Genomic DNA, 18353 nt, shown 5'->3' with positions numbered 1-18353 from the left:
GACCAACATTCCACCCAGGGTGTGGGCAGAGAAGAAACACCCCATTGCTGGTTAAATCCACAGTGATGACATGGGTGCTCAAAAAATAATCCTTCATAGATACCCAGGATGGATGTAAGACCGCAGGGCCGCTAGGTTCTGTTGGGGAGACTTTCTGGTTTGATTGGCCTGCTCCTGGCATTAAGTAACAGAATTGCATAAAGGTCTGATTCGGCTGACAGCTTTCCTTCCATTAAGTGGCTTCTTCACTGACCAGTTACACACAAGATAAAATTTGAGCATCTGCATTGTTTTGAAATGTGGGGAGTCTTCCTTTATGTTTCATTAATCTTTTTTTTTTTTTATGAAGCCCGTTTCCTTTTCTTTGTAATGTTTATTCACATTAATAGCACTTACATAAAATTAGATACTCCTTATTTCCACAAAGTGCAAATCAAAATAAGCGTTCACTGCTGCCCCAGCAGCTGCTGTTGCTTTAATAATGGTAATATTTTTCATAGCAGAGCAAGCGAACGCACTGCCTCCCAGTAAATAAAATGGTGCCAAGTCAGATAACGCCGGTACCCTCCCAAGGTGTCTGCATTTTGTGTTTAAGAGTTTGAACAAATTCAGGGGCGCCTGGGTGGCGCAGTCGGTTGAGCGTCCGACTTCAGCCAGGTCACGATCTCGCGGTCCGGGAGTTCGAGCCCCGCGTCGGGCTCTGGGCTGATGGCTCAGAGCCTGGAGCCTGCTTCCGATTCTGTGTCTCCCTCTCTCTTTGCCCCTCCCCCGTTCATGCTCTGTCTCTCTCTGTCTCAAAAATAAATAAAAACGTTAAAAAAAAAAAATTAAAAAAAAAAAAAGAGTTTGAACAAATTCAGAATCTGCGAACACTACGTTTGAAGCAGCTTCTCAGTGCTCAGTGCTGTGCTGGACGCCATACACGCATCACCTTGCTCCGTTTCATCCTTCCACTAACTCTGCGGGCGTGGGTGCTGTTGCCCCATTTTACAGTTGATGAGCTGAGCTTAGAAAGGAGTCAGCCCAATCCAGGCTCTTTCTGCCTCCAACTCATCCTTAAGAAAAATGCTTTCTGTTGTGAATGGAATGCTAATGAGCTAGAACCGTCAGGAAATAGGTGTCAGCTGAAGCAGGAAATATTTAGGTTAGAGTTGAGTAAGAACTTCCTGACATGGTAAATACCAACTGGATGGCCACAGAAATAGAATTTTTTCCCGGAAACTGATTTTAGGACAATCTCGTCGTTGATTGGCTAATGAACTAAATTTTGTACTTCGGTTCATACATGTTTTTACTTTTAGTACATTGTAAGTACCTTGGGGCCAGTGATCCTCTGCCCCCCCCCACCCTTTTTTAACTTAGTTGGCACTCAGAAACTTGACTAAAGTTAAGATTATATTAAAACCATTCAATTTATAATAGTTGAGGGCAGATCTGGTGAAGATTTTCCAAATACTGCTGCCTACCTCTGTACTTTAGTTGTATGCTTACTGATTGCATAGAGCAATTGGAAAAACCCTCCATTACCAGATTTCCTGAAGGTTGTGCCACGTATTTATGGCACATCTGGATGCTGAGCCGAATTCGTGGTCTGTCATTTTGGTGTCTGCAGCCTTCAGTCTTTCACTGGGTTAGTGATTTCAGTAAGAGATTGCTCCCACTTTCCGAGTCTCAGCTCTATACTGGGTACCTTACGTGCATTCTTTTTAACCTTCATGTTGTCCAACTAGTGCATGATGGAGCAAGGAGACAAACCTAAGTCTGTAGGTCTCTGTAGCTCTCACCTTCTCTTTGCCAGCCAACCTCACTTTGTTGTGATTCAGCTGCGAAGTGCGAGGGAATGGCGTTTGGTCAGGTTGGCATTTACTTTCTTCGTGGAAACAAACACACACAAACAAGACCCGCTTCTGCTAGTGGAAAAGGAAAGCATTTTCCACTCCGTATTTGTTTCCTTTGAGTGGGAGGTGTTTAAATTTAGGTAATTTATATCCCTCCTAGGGGGCAGCCAATTCATGATGTGGTATCAGAGGGACTAATGAGAGAATTGGTATTTTCAAAAAGAGTTGACCTCTCTGATTTTTCTTTATGAGTGGCAAGTAGTGAATCATGATTTAATGAGCAATTGTGCTTTGGGTTTACTCTCCAGTATTTTTGTACTCTTAACGATTTTCCAAATGCTTTCTTATGTATTGTCTCGTTTCATCTACGCAACACTTTGTTAGGCAACAAAACCCCCTTTTCCTCATTTGTGACAGGTGAAAACTAAGGCTCAAAAAGTTAAAATGATTTGTCAGTGGTCACAAGACTGAAAAAGCATCCTGAGGCTGAGGTCAGTTACCAGCCTCGTGTTTCTGAAGGAGACAGACTTACATCGTAAGAGATGTTTTGTTAAGTAATTTTTAACTTAATACCTTTTGAATAAAAACCATATATTTTATTATTTGCATTGTTAGATTATTAGATCCCCCCCTGAGTGCACACACACACGTCTTTTGTAGTTCTTTTTTTTTTCCCTTTAGTAGCTCAGTCCTTCAAGTAGATTTTTACTTTGTTTCTGTTTTAGTTTGTTTGTTTGTTTTTTACTTTTACACCTGTACAGAAGTAGGGAGGCTGGTGGGAACCTCCACATAACTGTCTTCGTAGCTGTTATCTGTTTCACCATGATCTGCTCTTGGTCAGTGTTTTCATCTCTACCCCCACCCCCGAATTGTTAAATTAGTCCTAGATACGTTTTATTTGTAAGTATCCTAAAAGATAAGGGGTAGGAGGCTGAGGGGGAGAACCACATTACCATTATCACATCTGCAAAAAAGATAATTTTCTCAAGATCATTAAATATTCAGTATTCAGAGTGACTTCCCCCCTCCCCCCCGCTTTTAAATAGTTTGGTCAAATCAAGATCCAAATGAAATGTATACGTTGAAATTGGTGTACATTTAAAATTTCTTTTAATCTGTGAGTAACCCCTCTTTTTTTCCCTTGCAATGTTTTGTTACAGAAATGAGTTGTTTGTCCTGTAGAGCTTCCTGTAGTCTGGATAATGTTGATTGTATCTCTGTCGTGTCATCTAACATGTGCTACAATCTATTGTTGACATACTTCTGTTGCTAATAGTTTTATCATAGTGAAGAATAAAAGGAATGCATTCCCTTTGTAGAAAACTAGGGAAAGCATACACGTTTAAAAGTCACCTGTAACCTCATCACCTAGATTTGGCCGCTGCTATCATTTCAGCTGTATCCAGCTAATTTTCATTGAACGTGTCATGAGCATTTTCCTGTATCATTGAAAAGTCTTCAATAACACTTGCTAAGGCATGTCATTGTATTAATGCTGTTTCCCCCCTTCCCTTAAGTTGCCCCAAATGAGGAGTCTGTGTGTTTTAAACAGTTGGCTCAGCAGTTGCCTCAAAGAGGACCCGCTGTTGAAAAGAAAGCAGTGGATATTTGTATGTGTCTGTGGTTATCTGCACGGGTGTTGACAGAGTCCTAGAAGTACAACCGCTGGGTCAAAGCCAGGTCTGTCCGTGAGTTTCTAAAGCAGTCGTCGTGCTGCCACGCTCCCCACGGAAGGTGGTCTGTGTCACGTCACACCCTTGGGCCTGGGCGGAGTCTGTAAAAGAGCTTTTCTCCACACAGGGACAGCTTTGAGTGAGGCCTTGACCTAAGCGTTTCTCCGAAGGAGACAGTCGGGCTTGGGGTGTGCTCTTGCCCTCATCTGTGTGTTGGTGTGCTAGAAGTTACCGTGAGCAGTGGAGAGAAATAGCCCGTGTGGGTGTTCGCAGGCTGTCTGCTTAGAGGAGCGGCCGACTGAGAGCCACTGCCGTCTCAGTGTCATGGGGAAGGGGCAGCTCTGCCTTGCCAGCCCGCCAACCCCTTCGTGGCGGCTTCTCTGCCCTCTCCAGCCTCTCTGCCGAAATTCTCTCTTACCCGGAAATGAGTTCATGGGTTCGGGAATAGAGAGCTAGCATTCACCGTGGAAAGAGGGGCACGGGTGGAAGAGCGGACTGCTCCTGACCAGGCTGCCGCCCAGCCACAGGTCTCCTGTCTCCTTTGCCACGTCCACAGTTTGACTTCCCTTTACTAACCCCAGGGAACTTTGCTCCAGCTGAAAAACTTCTTTGGACTAGTAAGTGTCTTTTGCAGACCTGCTGTTGCCACATCATTCACCCGTGGTTGTGAGCTAACTGGGTTGTTTTCTGCATAACACTTGGCTGGGAAGTGGTGGGTGGGGGGGGAAGGGGCTCTTCTAGAAGTGAGGTGAACCTGCTGGGGCTTTGGGGTTAGGGCTTTGAGAGCAGCCTGAGGGAAGGAGACTCAAGAGGAGGAGAAGGTGTCAAAAGCCACATTAACTCATCTTTTCTGAGAGCTGGCACGTGGTTTTTCCAAAGGCAGGTTGTATTTCAAGTGTCGTTGAGACGGCCCTTGGCGAGGGAGCCGCATCACTTTGTCATGTGCATTTGGTACCTTACGGGTTCCTAAGGCAGTTTTCCTGGGCTAACCTGGGAAGTCAACCATGAATGTTTTCCTGGGGTGGTGTTTTCTCAGTTCCAAAGGTTTCAGAGAGTCCTGGTCCTAAGTCTGAGGTTGCCTCTGAACGTGTGGGGCCTCTCCCTCCCTGGAGCTTGAGAGAAGTGGCTTTCAGGGGCATTTTTCTCAGCGGGATTTCAGCATAGAGTGGACTTCCTCAAGTCCAGGTCTATTCTGGTAGAATTTGCTGGGTTCCCTGGCGAGTAATTTACACGTGGTATCTTACAGAAGCTTCAGAGCATCAGGAAAGTAAACAGTATTAACTTCATCTTTTCAGTTGAGAAAATTGAGCCTAGAGAGATACAGTGACTTGACCCGGGTGTGTGGTCAGTGGGGAAGCTGGAATTTGTGAAGCCCAAGGTGTTTCCACGATTGGTGTCATTGTCTCTGCCCTCTCGATACCTTTCTTCATCCTCCTGCCCGTTTGAGGCTTCTGGCTTCCTCTTAGGTCCCAGGATTCCCCCCGCCCCGTGATCACCCTGGCTGAGGACCTGCATCTTCCTTACCGAAGTCTGCCTTTAGGTAACTCCCCTGGATGAAAACGTCAGGGCTGATTCACCTAAAGGCATTGATGTGATAAGGCGCCATAGCAGCTCCACCCTCCCAGAGCTGTTTGTACTTCTAACAGTGCGGGATGCCCTGACCCATCAGGAGGGGGGGAGGCTTTCAGTCGCTGTTGGGAGGTAGTTTTAGGTGGTGAGCAGGGGATCCTCTCACACCCAGCAGTGTAGCTGGCTCTCTCTCCCCACATCTGAGTCTAGTGAAGTGTTAGAAACAGCACCAAGTTAAAGACTCTGCATTATTTAATCTTTGCATCAGCCTCCGGAGGTGGATTCTCAGGTCCCCGTTCTACAGATGGTAGAAACAGAGACTCGGAGAGGTGCCAGGTTCTCCACTGCTCTGCTTGCATTTCTTACCCAGGACCTCACACTGCTGCTTGGTCAAGTCTGCTTGTGGTACCAGGCACTGTGGGCGCCTCACCCGGGCTTGCTCTTGCAAGTGTGAGTAATGGACAGGAGCCTGCCGTGGTGACACTTTCATTATCTGTCTGTTCTGGGGAGCAGGGTGGCCTTCCTGGTGCCTCGTGCCTACCCAGGCGTGCTGTGGGTGATGGGCATGCTTTTACTCTGGAGCTGTCAGTTGAGAGCTTAGTGTCGATTTCACTTCCTGCCATAACGCATCATGTCACTTGACTTGGTGACTTAGCTTGATCTGTTAGCAACCCCCCCCCACCAACCATGCGACATTACTAAAGCAAATACTGGTTTTAAAAGAACCCTATTCTGAAACAGCACCCTTCCCTGTCCCTCCCCCGCCTCCCCCCCCCCCCCCCCAAAAAAAAACCCCAAAACTAGTATTTTACCTAAAGCCTTCTGGAAGTGTTTCAGCATCCATTCAGGTCACTGAGCTGTCCTAAGCATTCAGGAGCCATTATAATATTATAGTAGCCACAGTATTAAGCTGCTCTTTGGAGGCCAGTGCTGTGCTAAGTTCCATAGGTAAATCTTTCTAATTCTTAAAGCAGCTTTGCATGAGTGTCTGCATTTTATAGGGAGGAATTAAGTGCGACCCATGACTGCCCTGATGGCACAGGTAGTCTGTGGTAGAGTTCATGTTCAGACCAGGCCTGTTGGGCCCTTACTGTCACACTACTGCCTGAGGCATTATAGCCCGCTCAAAGAAATTGAGCCTGGAATGAAAAATTCGAAATTCGTTGTTTAAAAATATGTATATCTTTTATGGGTTGAATATAAGAGTACGAATACCAAAAATATCAGTTATCAGATATCTAATTTCTGCTTGTGCCCTTTCTCCCAGAAACACCATAGTATGAAGGGAGAGAGAGAGATTTGCTCCATACCCAGCATAAATTGTTACCCAGGGTGAGTTAATTTGCATTGATTTCTGAAGCAGTAGTGGTTTCTTCCTGAGGGTCTGATGTCCTTTGACTCCCTTGTAGGATAAGTTGCTGTGTTGTTCTGTCTTCTGCCTCTGAGGGAAGACGGGGTAGCTTTTCATTTCCTGGGAAGTTCCCCCTTTGCCTCGCAGCCACTCATTTTTTCCTCAGGACTGTATGATGCTTGGAAAACAGCCCATTGTTTGGGGGTCACTCCCTTCTCCAACCATTCTGCTCAGCCTTTTCTTCATGTAGAACCCTCCGTGTTGAGATGCTGGTTCCAAAGCTGTTGTGTTACTGTTGAGGACAGGACTTTCTTTTCTCTGTTTGTCAGATTCCACAGCCTGGGAGCCCATAGAATGAGCCCTATTTGAATGAATGCACACCCACACACACACACTGGAGGGACCATGAAGATTTTAGGCCAAGGTGACCCTGGCTCTGTGTGCGGAAGAATTGAGGATAAGGAGAGTCTGGGAGAAGTATTGTCTGTAGGACTGATCGGGAGGGGAGCTGGGAGGAATTTCAGGACTTGTTGAGTTTACGGGAAATCATGTAACCTAGGCACTTTAGAGCCAAAAGTAGACTTAGAGATCATGGAGGTCAACCACCTCATTTTCCAGATCATTGAGATTTCTCGTCAGCCTGGTGTTTGTAGCCGTTGCCTCCTTCAGGGCACAGAACCATACAGATCTCTTTAAGTTAGTGCTTTTATTGATTTAAACACTTACTGATCATCTTGTTGCATTTTAAGTCATTGATTTTGTTTTGTGTTTGAACCCAGAGATGGTTTTGTCAGGAAGGAAGAACAATTTTAAAAATTCTAGGAATTAATGAAATAGAACAGTTTATACCAGTGGGAGAGAATTGCCCAATGCTGAGCCTTGTGATGATGGCCCCGCCTCCCACCTCGGCTCCTCCCTTCTCCCACTTCCCGGTCTTGGTTGTTAGGTTCCCTGTGGCCCCCTCGCTCTACTCAAGATCTCTTGTAAATTTGCCGGCTCTTGGAACTTGTTCTCTACAAAGACCTAAATTATCTGTCCACGTCTTTTCCACAGCACGATCCTCTAACAGCTGAACGGGTTCCCAGCGTCTAACGTTTGTGCAGCACCTTACGGTTTACAAAGAATTTCTGGGTATGTTCTTTTACTTTATGAGGTAGCAATGAAGAAACAGTAGCTCAGAGAAGTTAACTTGCTTAAAAGCTCACAGAGGGGTGAGTGCTGGTTAAATAATGATTCCTGGTGAGGTGACTCTAGTGCTTCTGGCTTTTTCCTTGACAAAGACCTTATTTTTCCCTTAAAAGCCTCCCTGATGAAGGGTTACTCTGTATTTGTTAAGCTTACCTAGAATTCCTTGAACTTCAGGATTCATTTCCCACACTCTCCTCTGGGGGGAGAATCCATGCTCCTTAAGTTCTTGGGTGTTGTGTCCCCTGCCCCCCTCACTGTGAGTTTGATTGTCAGGCCAGCAGCCCCAGTTCTGGACCCGGCACCCAGCAGTGAGAGCCCAGCCCCAAGCAAGCAGTAGGAGCCCTAGCGGGGGGAGGTTGTCAAAGAGGTCCGTGATCTGTTGGAGCTGCAGACTGGCCCGAGCAGCAGAGATGAAAGAAATTCCACACAGGTGTGTGCAGGACCAGCCAGAGTCACCGAGGGTATTGCAGACTGTTTGCTGGGGTGGCTGTGGGCACCAAAGCTATTTGGGAGTTGATGGGGTAACGGTCTTGGAGGACGGTCCCCCTCTTTATCTGCTGCACACACATCTTCTGGTGCAGCTGCTGGCTACTCTTTGTGGACCTTTCCTGTATGCAGAGTACTTTAACTGAGCAGCTCATTTTTAATCAAATGCTTGCTGTTAATCACATACCATTCTAACTTAACTGTGTCCACTTGTTTCAACGTCACCCCCACCATATGAGGTCGGTACTGTTCAATGTCTGCCACTTACTGACTGTGCTGTTTTTAGCAAGATGCTTGATGTCTCTGTGCCTGAGCCACCTGCTGCCAACATCACCTGTGAATATGTGCTTTCTTCCCAACTGTGGTATGTGTTCTGTCCTGTTGCTTGGTGTTCTATTGCGTGGGGCTGTTGTGAGGGGAAGTGAGCCAATGCAAGTGAAAGATCAGGAGCTCCTTGATAGCCTGCGCCCCCCCGCCCCCCAGTGCCTCAGTGTGTGACCCCAGGGCAAGCCACTGCACCGCTCTGAGCCTAGCTCTTTGTCAAATGGGTATAAGAGACATTGAAAGGATGGTTGAGTCTGAAAGGAAATAATGGCTATTGGGCGTCTTATGTGCTGCATTGGCACACGGTAAATGCTCAGTATAAGTGGTAGCTGTAAACCCTAGGGCCATCCCCATGGGGAAGCTGTCCTCACCCTTTTATGTGTAGATTAGATAATAGGCTCAAGGGGTCCTGTTAGCAAGGCTGGCCAGTGTCCTAACAGAGGACAGACTGTTTTGGTGAAAGGGAAAGTTTTCAGGTTGGGAGTAGAGGAAAGGTAAAAGGTTAATTCAAGAAAGAAAGGTGTTACAAAAGCTCTTTGCAAAGCTGTGGGTAAGATTCTGCTAGCCTTTAGTACTTAAATTTTCACGGGGTGGAAGGAGACTACCTACCTACTACCTCTGTGCAACCCAGCTTTTATTTCCTTTTTTTTTTTTTAAAGACTCTGCACCCAGCATGGGCCTCAAACTCAAGATCCTGAGATCAAGAGTCACATGCTCTACTGACTGAGCCAGCCAGGTGCCCCCCAGCTTTTATTTCCTGATAGGACTATAGTTCTGTCTTAGTTCAAACTTCTAAAAATACCATAGACTGGGTGGCTTATAAACAAGAGAAATTTGTTTCTTGTCGTTCTGGAAGCTTGAAGCTGAAGGTCAGTGTGCCAGTATGGTCGGTCTCTTGTGAGGCCCTCACACAGTGGAAGGGACAAAGAATTTCTGTGGGATCCCTTTTATATGACACTAATCCCGTTCATGAGGGTTCCATCCTCGTGACATAATTATGTCCCAAAGGCCTCACCTAACACCACCACTCTGGGAGATTAGGGTTTCAGCATACGAATTCGGGCCGGGGGGTGGGATGCAAATACTCAGTCCATTGCAATAACATTTTTGTTTTTTGGTTTTATTAATTATTGTGGATATGTTAGGATTTGATTATTTGGGGAGGACTAGCAGGCGTAATTAGCATTCAGAATTTATAATGGCGTTTCTCTTTGAAGTATATTCATTTTTGATACACTGTGGAGACATTTCTGAAAAAGTGGTATGTTGCATTATTACCTAGGAATCGGGCCAAGTGGTTGATAGAGGAAATGAATCCAAATGTCAGTTAATATAGGCGTTGCACTAATTGGTATTTTTTTTTAAGAAGATTTTTTAAAGTTTATTTATTTAGAGAGAGAGCGAATACACGAGCAGGGAGAGGTGGGGAGGGAGGTGGAGAGAGTCCCAAGCAGCTCCACGCTGTCAGCACAGAGCGTGACGTGGGGCTCGAATTCATGAACCATGAGATCATGACCTGAGCCTCATTCAAGAGTCGGATGCTTAACTGGCTGAGCCACCCAGGTGCCCTTGCCAGTTGATATTTCTAGACTGTTTGCAGCATGTACCATTCATTTGGAGTTAATATGATCATTGTTGTAAGTAGGTGCTCAAACTTTATAAAATGTAATTTAGCTTGGAAAACACATGAACATCTTGTGAAATATTTTGGAATCCATTTCATCCTTTTACCAGCCTGTGTTTTTATTTTCTGTCGATTGGCCAGGCCTTCCCTTATTTGCTAATACAAGTTCTGGCGTGAGTTTGTCTGACTGCTCAGCGTTTGTCATTCCCCTGTTACAAAGGTTCTCCAAGGATGGTCTGGGGTCTGTGGTGGTCTCAAGACCTCTCAGGGACTCTATGGGGTCAAAATTATTTTCATAACAATACTAGGGCGTTATTTATTTGCGTTTTTCATTTTATTCTGTCAGAAATGTATAGTAGAATTTTCTAGAGGCTATGTGATGTGTGGCAGTGTCATCCTGCAACAGCGAGTTAAATGTGTTTTGAGTTTGGAAAGTATCCTGTTTTAATTTCTGTTACAGCCAATATCAATAGACACAACCTACTTTAAAAGAGTGCCAAACCTCTTTGGGATCTTTTAATTTTTTAAGGATGAAAAGGGGGCTGAGACCCAAAAGTTTGAGAACCATCACCCTATTGAGCAGGCCATCTCGTGGTTCACTGGCCAGCCAGTGGAGGAGCCTTGCAGGTGTCTGCCCTGGTCTGAGATGCCCACCCTGGGCATAGAGCATCAGGGCTGTTTTCTCCCAGCAGGGAGAACACTGGACATGGCAGTCACCTTGACTTACGTGTCTTGTCTAGACACGTGTAAAGGAAAGAAAACCCAGGGGGCCTTTTATTTCTGTAAATGCAGTGGTTTCCACTTGTCTTCCTTGAGGCATGGTGTCTTTTTTGTGATAGGTGTAATTTCAGTTAGCACATAAAGAACTTGCAAACAAAGGACTAGGGTGTAGTGGAGTTGGATCCCTTCTGGCAGCTGTTTTGCAAAGGTTGTTTCCAGAATGAAAATAAATTAGCAATTGTGGAGTTAGCAATTTTCTTTGGAAACTTAGCGATACATCCATGAGATGAAATGTTGGCCGTTGCAGTTTTCTGGTGGTTTTGTTAGAGAACTTCAGAATTCCTGTATTGTGTGACTCTGTCATGGTCTGCAGGATAGAATTTCAGTAGCACCAACTGCTCTTCCAGACCTCTTCTCTTTTTTCCTCCTTCCCCTCAGTGGTTTCATCCCTTCCCCCCTTTTTTTTCTGGTGTGAAATTCTTTCTTCTTTTGACACATTAGAGGTGTAGACCACAGAGCAGTGTTAAGTATCAGCCTCCATCTGATAAGAAAAAAAGAAGGGTTCCGGATCTCTACGATGCCCTTCTGTCTCAGACAGCTTGCGATCCTTCTTGGTGAAGCCTTGGATATGCAGCCCTGTGCCCTAGGCAACCATAAAGGTACCCAGCACCCTCCATTTTTGCTGCTCATTTACAAGCCTGTCTTTGTCTAGACAAAAACTAGACTAAAATGTACAGGATAACCATGTCTTGCTGGGTTTTTGTTTATACTGGTTACTCAGTGCCTATTTAAAGAGCATGTGTAGCTCATTGAATATTTGTTGAATGAATATATATGTCATTCAATGGCCTCTTTCTCCAGGTGGTGTCAGCCTGAGACCAGGGATCCCCCTTAGAGTGATACATTTCTTCAGCAGCTGGAACCTCAGACAAAGAGACTGCTGGTACAGGACTCCACCTCTCTGCTCTTGTTCCAAGCAGTTTTGCTCTGGCCCCAGACTTGCATGCTTCACTCAGCCAGATAAGGTCCCTGCAGGTGTTGAGCTCATCCTTCTTGGCGAAGGCAGTGTAGTGATGTGTGTTGTTAATGTGATGTGCCCCATGGAGCTTTGACCATTTTACCCTGAGAAATTATCACTATATTCCTCCCAGCTACATTCAGAACTCCTCTCAAGGAGGATACTAGGACATATTCTTCTCCGTCTAGTTACTGTGCACAAGTACGTATTAGTGCTCTATTTACATGACTGGTCTGGTTGGCATACCCTTGTTTTGGGTTATTTCCAAGCAGTTTGAGCAGGGTGCCCATAGCAACGTGTATTTTTGTTTCTGTTTACCTGAGTTCCTTATTACAAGTTCTCCCAGCCCATCACGGGTCATACAGACAAATGGACCATGACACATCCAGAATGAATGGATGTGCATGTATGATACCTAAGAGCATTGGCCTACATCCAGCATTCATCTTTTTCTTATTAGCACATTAATGCTAGGACATTGACCTGATTTGGCACCTTGGGGAGACCTTGACCCTGAAGACAAGAGCTAGGACATAAGGAGAAGTCTGTAGTGGCTCTTGTTTCTGGATGATTCAAGTAGGAAGGAGACATGAGGATATTTTTGCATTAATGTAGTTCTTTCCTACTTATGGGGCCCAGCTGCAGGGAGTCCCTATCCCTGTTTTCTTCCTTTTATTACTCTTTTCTTTCTCATCCTGGCTGTACTGTGTGTAATTGTCATCATTGTTAACTGATGAGTAAATTCTAGGACCTGTGCAGACTCATAGCTTTACTGTATGTATTAGAGCTGGACCTTAAACTCTTCTTCTTTGACCTCCAAGCTTTGTTCTCTTTCCATTGCCCAGGACTGAAAGTCAGGAGGGAGAGCAGACCACCGTGATGCCCTCCACCCAGGGCAGGGAGGGGCTGCTTGGGTGTGGGGAGTGCTCTGACCCCTGACTCATCTCCCCGGAGCTGGTTTATTGCCTTGTGTTTAGTTGCTAGTGGCTCCTATGGGGTTGACTTTTCTGGAAGAATGTTAACTGTTTTTGTTTGTATGTTTGTTTCTTTTTAAGAGCTAGTGATTTCATGTTAGAAGCATTATGGACTTTCCTTGTTCTGGTGCCGAATTGTGTACCTTGATTAACAGATACCTGTGCATTTTGTGTTTGCGTTGGCTGTTAAGAAAACCCAGCATCTCTGATAACATTTTTCAAGCTTCCCACAAGGTATTTGTCAAGCCCTTTGCAGTAAGAGGGAAGCTCCCCCATCACAGTCCATTTATTGCATTATTAATTTTGGTTGAGTGCTATTTAATTATTGATGTTTTATTGAAGGCTGGTTTGGCCAACAGAAGCAAGCAGCCTGACTGGGAAGGGATCCTTTTGTCCCCGTTGCCGGGCCCAAACCATCGGCACACTGTCCTGTGCAAGCCCAGCAGCTGCATCTACTAGAAGTTCTGTCTTGGCTGAAGCCCTCCAGCTGCTTTCTTACGATGCACTGGGAGGAGATTTTTGCCTCTAACAGGAGCTGTTGGATGGAGAAATATTTCCTCTTCAGTGTTTTCTAGTGGCTTCATTTGGGGTTTGACATTATTCCAGCCAAGTAACATCTGGTTTGGTTGTGGAGTAAAATTTCCCTTTCTGGCACTCTAGCATCTTTTACTGGGGATGCACATAGGTGCTTTTGGTCCGATAACGGATACGGCAGTGAGGACTGTCAGGAAGTTGTCTGCCTGTGGTTGGCTTTGCCGTGCTCCACCCAGATCATGAGGCTGTTGCATGTTTCCTGAATCTTTCTGTTGCATCACGTGAAAGATGCTGACATCATCCATCCTTCCTCACTCTTTATTATTTCTCTTAAATACCTTATCAGGTGCACTGGAGACATTCGTCACATATTGGCTCCTTTAGTTTGTCATGTCTTTGTACGGCTTGCTTCACGTGTGTCTCAGACTTTAACATGCACACGAATCACCTGGGGAGCTTGTTCGACGGCTTCTTCTCATTTAGTAGGTTTGGGGAAGGGCCCCGTGTTCTGCATTCCTTACAGCCCGTCAAGTGATGCTGCTGCTGCCGGACCACAGACCACACTGTGAATAGCAAGGATGCAAACAGACGGTCCTTACGTGTGTGGTGTGATGCACAGGCACACGCAGGCCCTTGTGATTGTTTCGTGTGAGGCAAGAATCATTGCCTTGGATGTGTGGATCATTCCATTCTTTCAGCAAACATTTATCTTGGGTCATATGAGTGGGAGGCATGATTGTTTTTAGAGGGCTGCTTCTGAGGCTTCCTTTTGCAATATTTTAATCCCAGGTGTCCACGTCTGGTGGGCAGTGATTGCACGGCATTTGGAGTCGAGTAGCTTCCATTGCACGCGGCTTGTCCCCATTCTGGGCCTCCCTTCCCCTTATCTGTCTTGGAAATCTCATTTCCCGGTGGTCATACTTCATAATCATTAAAGTGCCTGGACTTTGCACTTGCTTTTAACATCCTGAAAACTTACTGCAAATCATAGGCTGAGACCAACTGGGCAGCACCATAAAAGAAATATTTCCCTAACAATTTTAATAACCTCTTGTTTGGGCTCATACTTGTGAATAGCTACTCCTGGTGTGTTCACAGGGCTTTCTCATGAGCTGGGGTTCCCAGCTGACCTGTGATGTCTCTCCCTGGCCAGAATGCCCTAGGAGTCACCAGTGGGGTGGGACGGAGAACACATCCCTAGCTGCAGGGACTGCTGGGCCCCCTTCACCCCCCCAGTCGGGCCCAGAATCCACTGCTCAGCTCTTTCTGTGTCTTTTTTCACTTGGGTGGTTGTGTACTCTCCAGACACTTGACTTCTGGCTTTAGATCACAATATTTCCATATGCACTGTACACGGATAGGACCCTTGCTGTCTTTTGCTTTGTCGGCTGTCAGTAGAAGTAGGTGTGACCAGCCATGGTTTGAATCTGATGCCCCTGGGTTTGGGTCTTGGCTGTGTATCTCACGATTGGTCAGTTTGCTACGCTCCCTATGCCTCAGTTTCTTTGGGCCTTAGTTTATCTGCAAAACAGAGCTCCTACATGGACCTTGTTGTGTGATACTGAGGATGAAATGAATTAATTGTGTGAATGCCTGGTGGAGGGTCTGCTTCATGACAGGTGTCTGTTTAATGGTCCTTCTGGTGTGAAGATGGTCAGTGTCTCCACATGAAAAGGAAGGGAACCAGCCTGAGACCACACTGCGGGGCAGATAATGCTCGCATTAGGGGAGGGAGCAGGGGATATGCTCCGGTCCCCTGTTCACTCTGAGGGGAGGAGAGGATAAATCGGCCCTCCTTATGCTTCTCGTGTCAGTGACAGAGCAGTGACGAAGAATTTTGGGAATGAGAGTGAGCACAGGAAGCTAGTGAAGGAAAAGGAGAGAGGCTTGATATTCTGAAAGGGAAGTGTGCACGTCCGATACGTACTCGGATAATCTGAAGGGAAGATTTCTTAGTGACAGAGGTACTTTGTCAGTAAGGTGATTGTTCCTAATCACGTTGCTGTTTTGTATCAGTGAACGGAGAGCTGTTGGCATCTGAGAGAGATGCCCAGTTTTTCCAGAGTCTGAAGGGGGGTCTTTGTTGATGCTTGGTATGAAAAGTACTCTGTGATGTGGTACAGGGCCGTCAAGAATGTGAAAGCAACAGGCAGTCGCTATACACATGAAGTATAATAGATCTTTCATTCATTTTGTGTTCTGTTGGCTCTGAATTGTCAAATAAAAGTTTATTTTGGTCATATGCCATAGCTAGAAGTAATTTTTAAGCCATCAGAGTGGTTTGTTTTATGGCCTAAAGTTCTGTTCAAATTTGGTGACTCATGCTCTAGTTTAAAGTAAAAAACGGACCATATATGTCGTTTCCTGAACTCTTGCTGAATCTGAGTAGCGTGCAGGCAGAGCATCAGGGAGGCCGGGGTTTGTGAATGAATGAAGAGCTGGGGCTCTGTGATAGCATTTCATCACGTGCTTGGCTTTTTCCATTACCCAAGAAGAGTGCTTGATACACCCGGTTTTTTATTACCTGGAAATGAAGGTGTAACTCTTTACGTGTGGGCCTCAGTAGCTTTCCCTGTTCAGGGGGTAACGTCCATTCTCCTTAGCAGAGGGCTCCTTGCTGCCCTCCTTTCCCGCTGCCTGAAGGAGCAGAAGCATCTGGAAAGCTTATTGCTGTTTCATACCCTTTGCCTTCTTACCAGGTGAGCACCTGTTCGTCTTTCCGGACAGAGCTCAGATGTCACCATCCAGAAGAGACCTTCCCTAACCGTTGTTCCCTCTTCCCCACCCTTGTGCACACGAGACCCCTACCTGTAGGCTCAGCTTCTTTGGGACGGCACCTTGCTCATCACACAAAGGGTCCTCCAGAAATACTGCCGAATGAATGAACACATCCAGTAGTCCATTTCAGTGCATGTAACTCTTTGTGCTTCAGGATGGGAAATGCCCTGCCATGACTTTATTTATTTATTTTTTTTAACTTTTTCTTTTTTTGTAGCCTTCCCTGTTTGGTACAGAAGTAAAGAAGAATGTGAAAACCACCTATAACTGCATCATCTAAATATGCTCAAAGTTAGCGTTTTGGTGTAGAACCCTTTGGAGAATAACCTTTTAGGTAATCCAGCCAGCTTGGAAGGGGTAAGAGTACTTAGGAAGTGAGGGTGGGCAGGAGGAGAACCTAAAGTGGAGGCCTCCTGTCATTTCATTTCACTTTCAGTTTTGAGAGCCACTTGGCCAAACAGAACACAACATGGTTTGGCCTCCAACCAAAAGTTTAGCATGAAAGATTGAACTGTTTTGTTCTGTTTTGTTTATTTAAAAAAAATTTTTTTTTAACATTTATTTTATTTTTGAGAGCGAGAGAGAGAGCATGAGCCAGGGAGGGGCAGAGAGAGGGGAGACAACAGAATCCGAAGCAGGCTCCAGGCTCTGAGCTGTCCACACAGAGCCCGACGTGGGGCTCGAACCCCCGAACAGTGAGATCATGACCCGAACTGAAGCCGGACGCTTAACCGACTGAGCCACCTGGGCACCCCAAGATTGAACAATTTTGTACTAGAATCTTTGTGAATGTTGTTATTACTAGTTTTTTCTGTAATGTGAATACATATTTTTTTGGATATTTTACTGGATATTTATTTTTATTGGATATTTACTTGGATATTTTATTATTTCCCCTTTTTAAAAAACACTTCTCTCTAACCGCTACAGATTTCTTAGATCTTTATATAAAACTGCTTTTTAAAGTATTTGTTATAAAAGTGAAATGAAAATTGTACCTGCCACACTGTATGTGCCTTCAAGTTAAGTTATAGATAGTCATTGGCATGCTAATAGGCTTCTCCTTCCAGATGGGGATATTAATGAAGATCACCCATTCAATTCAAAGAAGTGATAAAGAAAGTAGAAAGTCGGGGCGCCTGGGTGGCTCAGTCATTTGGGCCTCTGACTTCGGCTCAGGTCATGATCTCCTGGCTCATGAGTTTGAACCCTGTGTCAGGTTCTGTGCTGACAGCTTGCAGCCTGGAGCCTGCTTTTCAGATTCTGTGTCTCCTCTCTGCCCTTCCCTCGCTTGCTCTCTCTCGCTTTCTCTCAAAAATATAATAAACATTAAAAAAAAAAAAAAAGAAGTAGAAAGTAAATTAGGGGAGGGGTGCCAGTGTGGCTCCGTCGGTTAAGCATCAGACTCTTGATACCATGGCTCAGGTCATGATCTCATGGTTTGTGGGTTCAAGCCCCACGTCAGGCTCTGCACTGATAGCATGGAGCCTGCTTGGGATTCTCTCTCTCTCTTTCTCTTTCTCTGCTGCTCCCCACTTGCTCTCTTGCTCTCAAAAATAAACATTAAAAAAAATAGGGTGGGGTTAACTAGAGAAGTAGGCTTTTTATTCTATGCTCAGCCATTTAGAAAGAGAAACTGTTTTCCTTTTAATAAGAGAAAGAAAAGCTCTTATTGCATTCTGGAATACTTCAAGCGCACTGCTCTTGATGTTGAATTCCATTTTGGCTTCGGAATTGCAAAGTTTTTTAATTGTTGGAGCAAAATTAGTTGTTCTTTGTATTATTTTTTATGTGACAGTGTACAAATAACAATAACAGAAACTAAAGTACCATTCCGCAATCACAGAAACTAGCTAAAAGTGGTTATTTAATTTGAAATGGGATTGAGTATTCAAAAAGTGCAGGTGGTATGGATGGGTTTTTTGGCAAACGTGGGTTTGCTTTCTCAGTAGGGAACGAGAGAGCTGGAGCGTCTCATTATACCCACTGCCAGTTGGGATGCGGGTGTCGACCTGCCTTGGTGCAAGTGTCAGTGTCCTCAGTGAAAGTAACAGAACGGTACAGAGCAGAAGCAGGAGGTCTCACAAGTCCAGTTGTTTCCTCAAAGTTGAACGAGATATTCCTGATTTCCATTCTGAAATTTTTACTCCATGACCCAAAATGCAGTGAATGGAGAAGCCTCAAACAGAGGCTTTTCCACTTGGATTTGAAATCGTAGCTAGCAGTATCTTGTGTTCTCTGTGTGAACCCTATGATTTAATGTATCCTGTCACACT

At 45.2% G+C, this 18353-nt stretch overlaps 1 protein-coding gene and 1 long non-coding RNA gene across 3 annotated transcripts in view; both read left to right on the top strand.

The window, feature by feature from the left end:
- ASAP1 (ArfGAP with SH3 domain, ankyrin repeat and PH domain 1) overlaps positions 1 to 18353 on the top strand; it is a 347294-nt gene that overhangs the window by 84896 nt on the left and 244045 nt on the right. The gene's annotated exons all lie outside the window — the stretch shown is intronic.
- On the top strand, positions 6346 to 16707 carry LOC125156354 (uncharacterized). Its single transcript, XR_007148557.1, has 3 exons — positions 6346 to 6412; positions 7485 to 7562; positions 16295 to 16707. It is a non-coding gene; the product is annotated as an uncharacterized LOC125156354 (long non-coding RNA).

This window comes from Prionailurus viverrinus, chromosome F2 (assembly GCF_022837055.1).
Source record: "Prionailurus viverrinus isolate Anna chromosome F2, UM_Priviv_1.0, whole genome shotgun sequence".
Lineage (NCBI taxonomy): Eukaryota > Metazoa > Chordata > Mammalia > Carnivora > Felidae > Prionailurus > Prionailurus viverrinus.
The sequence above is the reverse complement of the archived record's forward strand: the minus strand, read 5'-3'. Positions and strand labels throughout refer to the sequence as shown.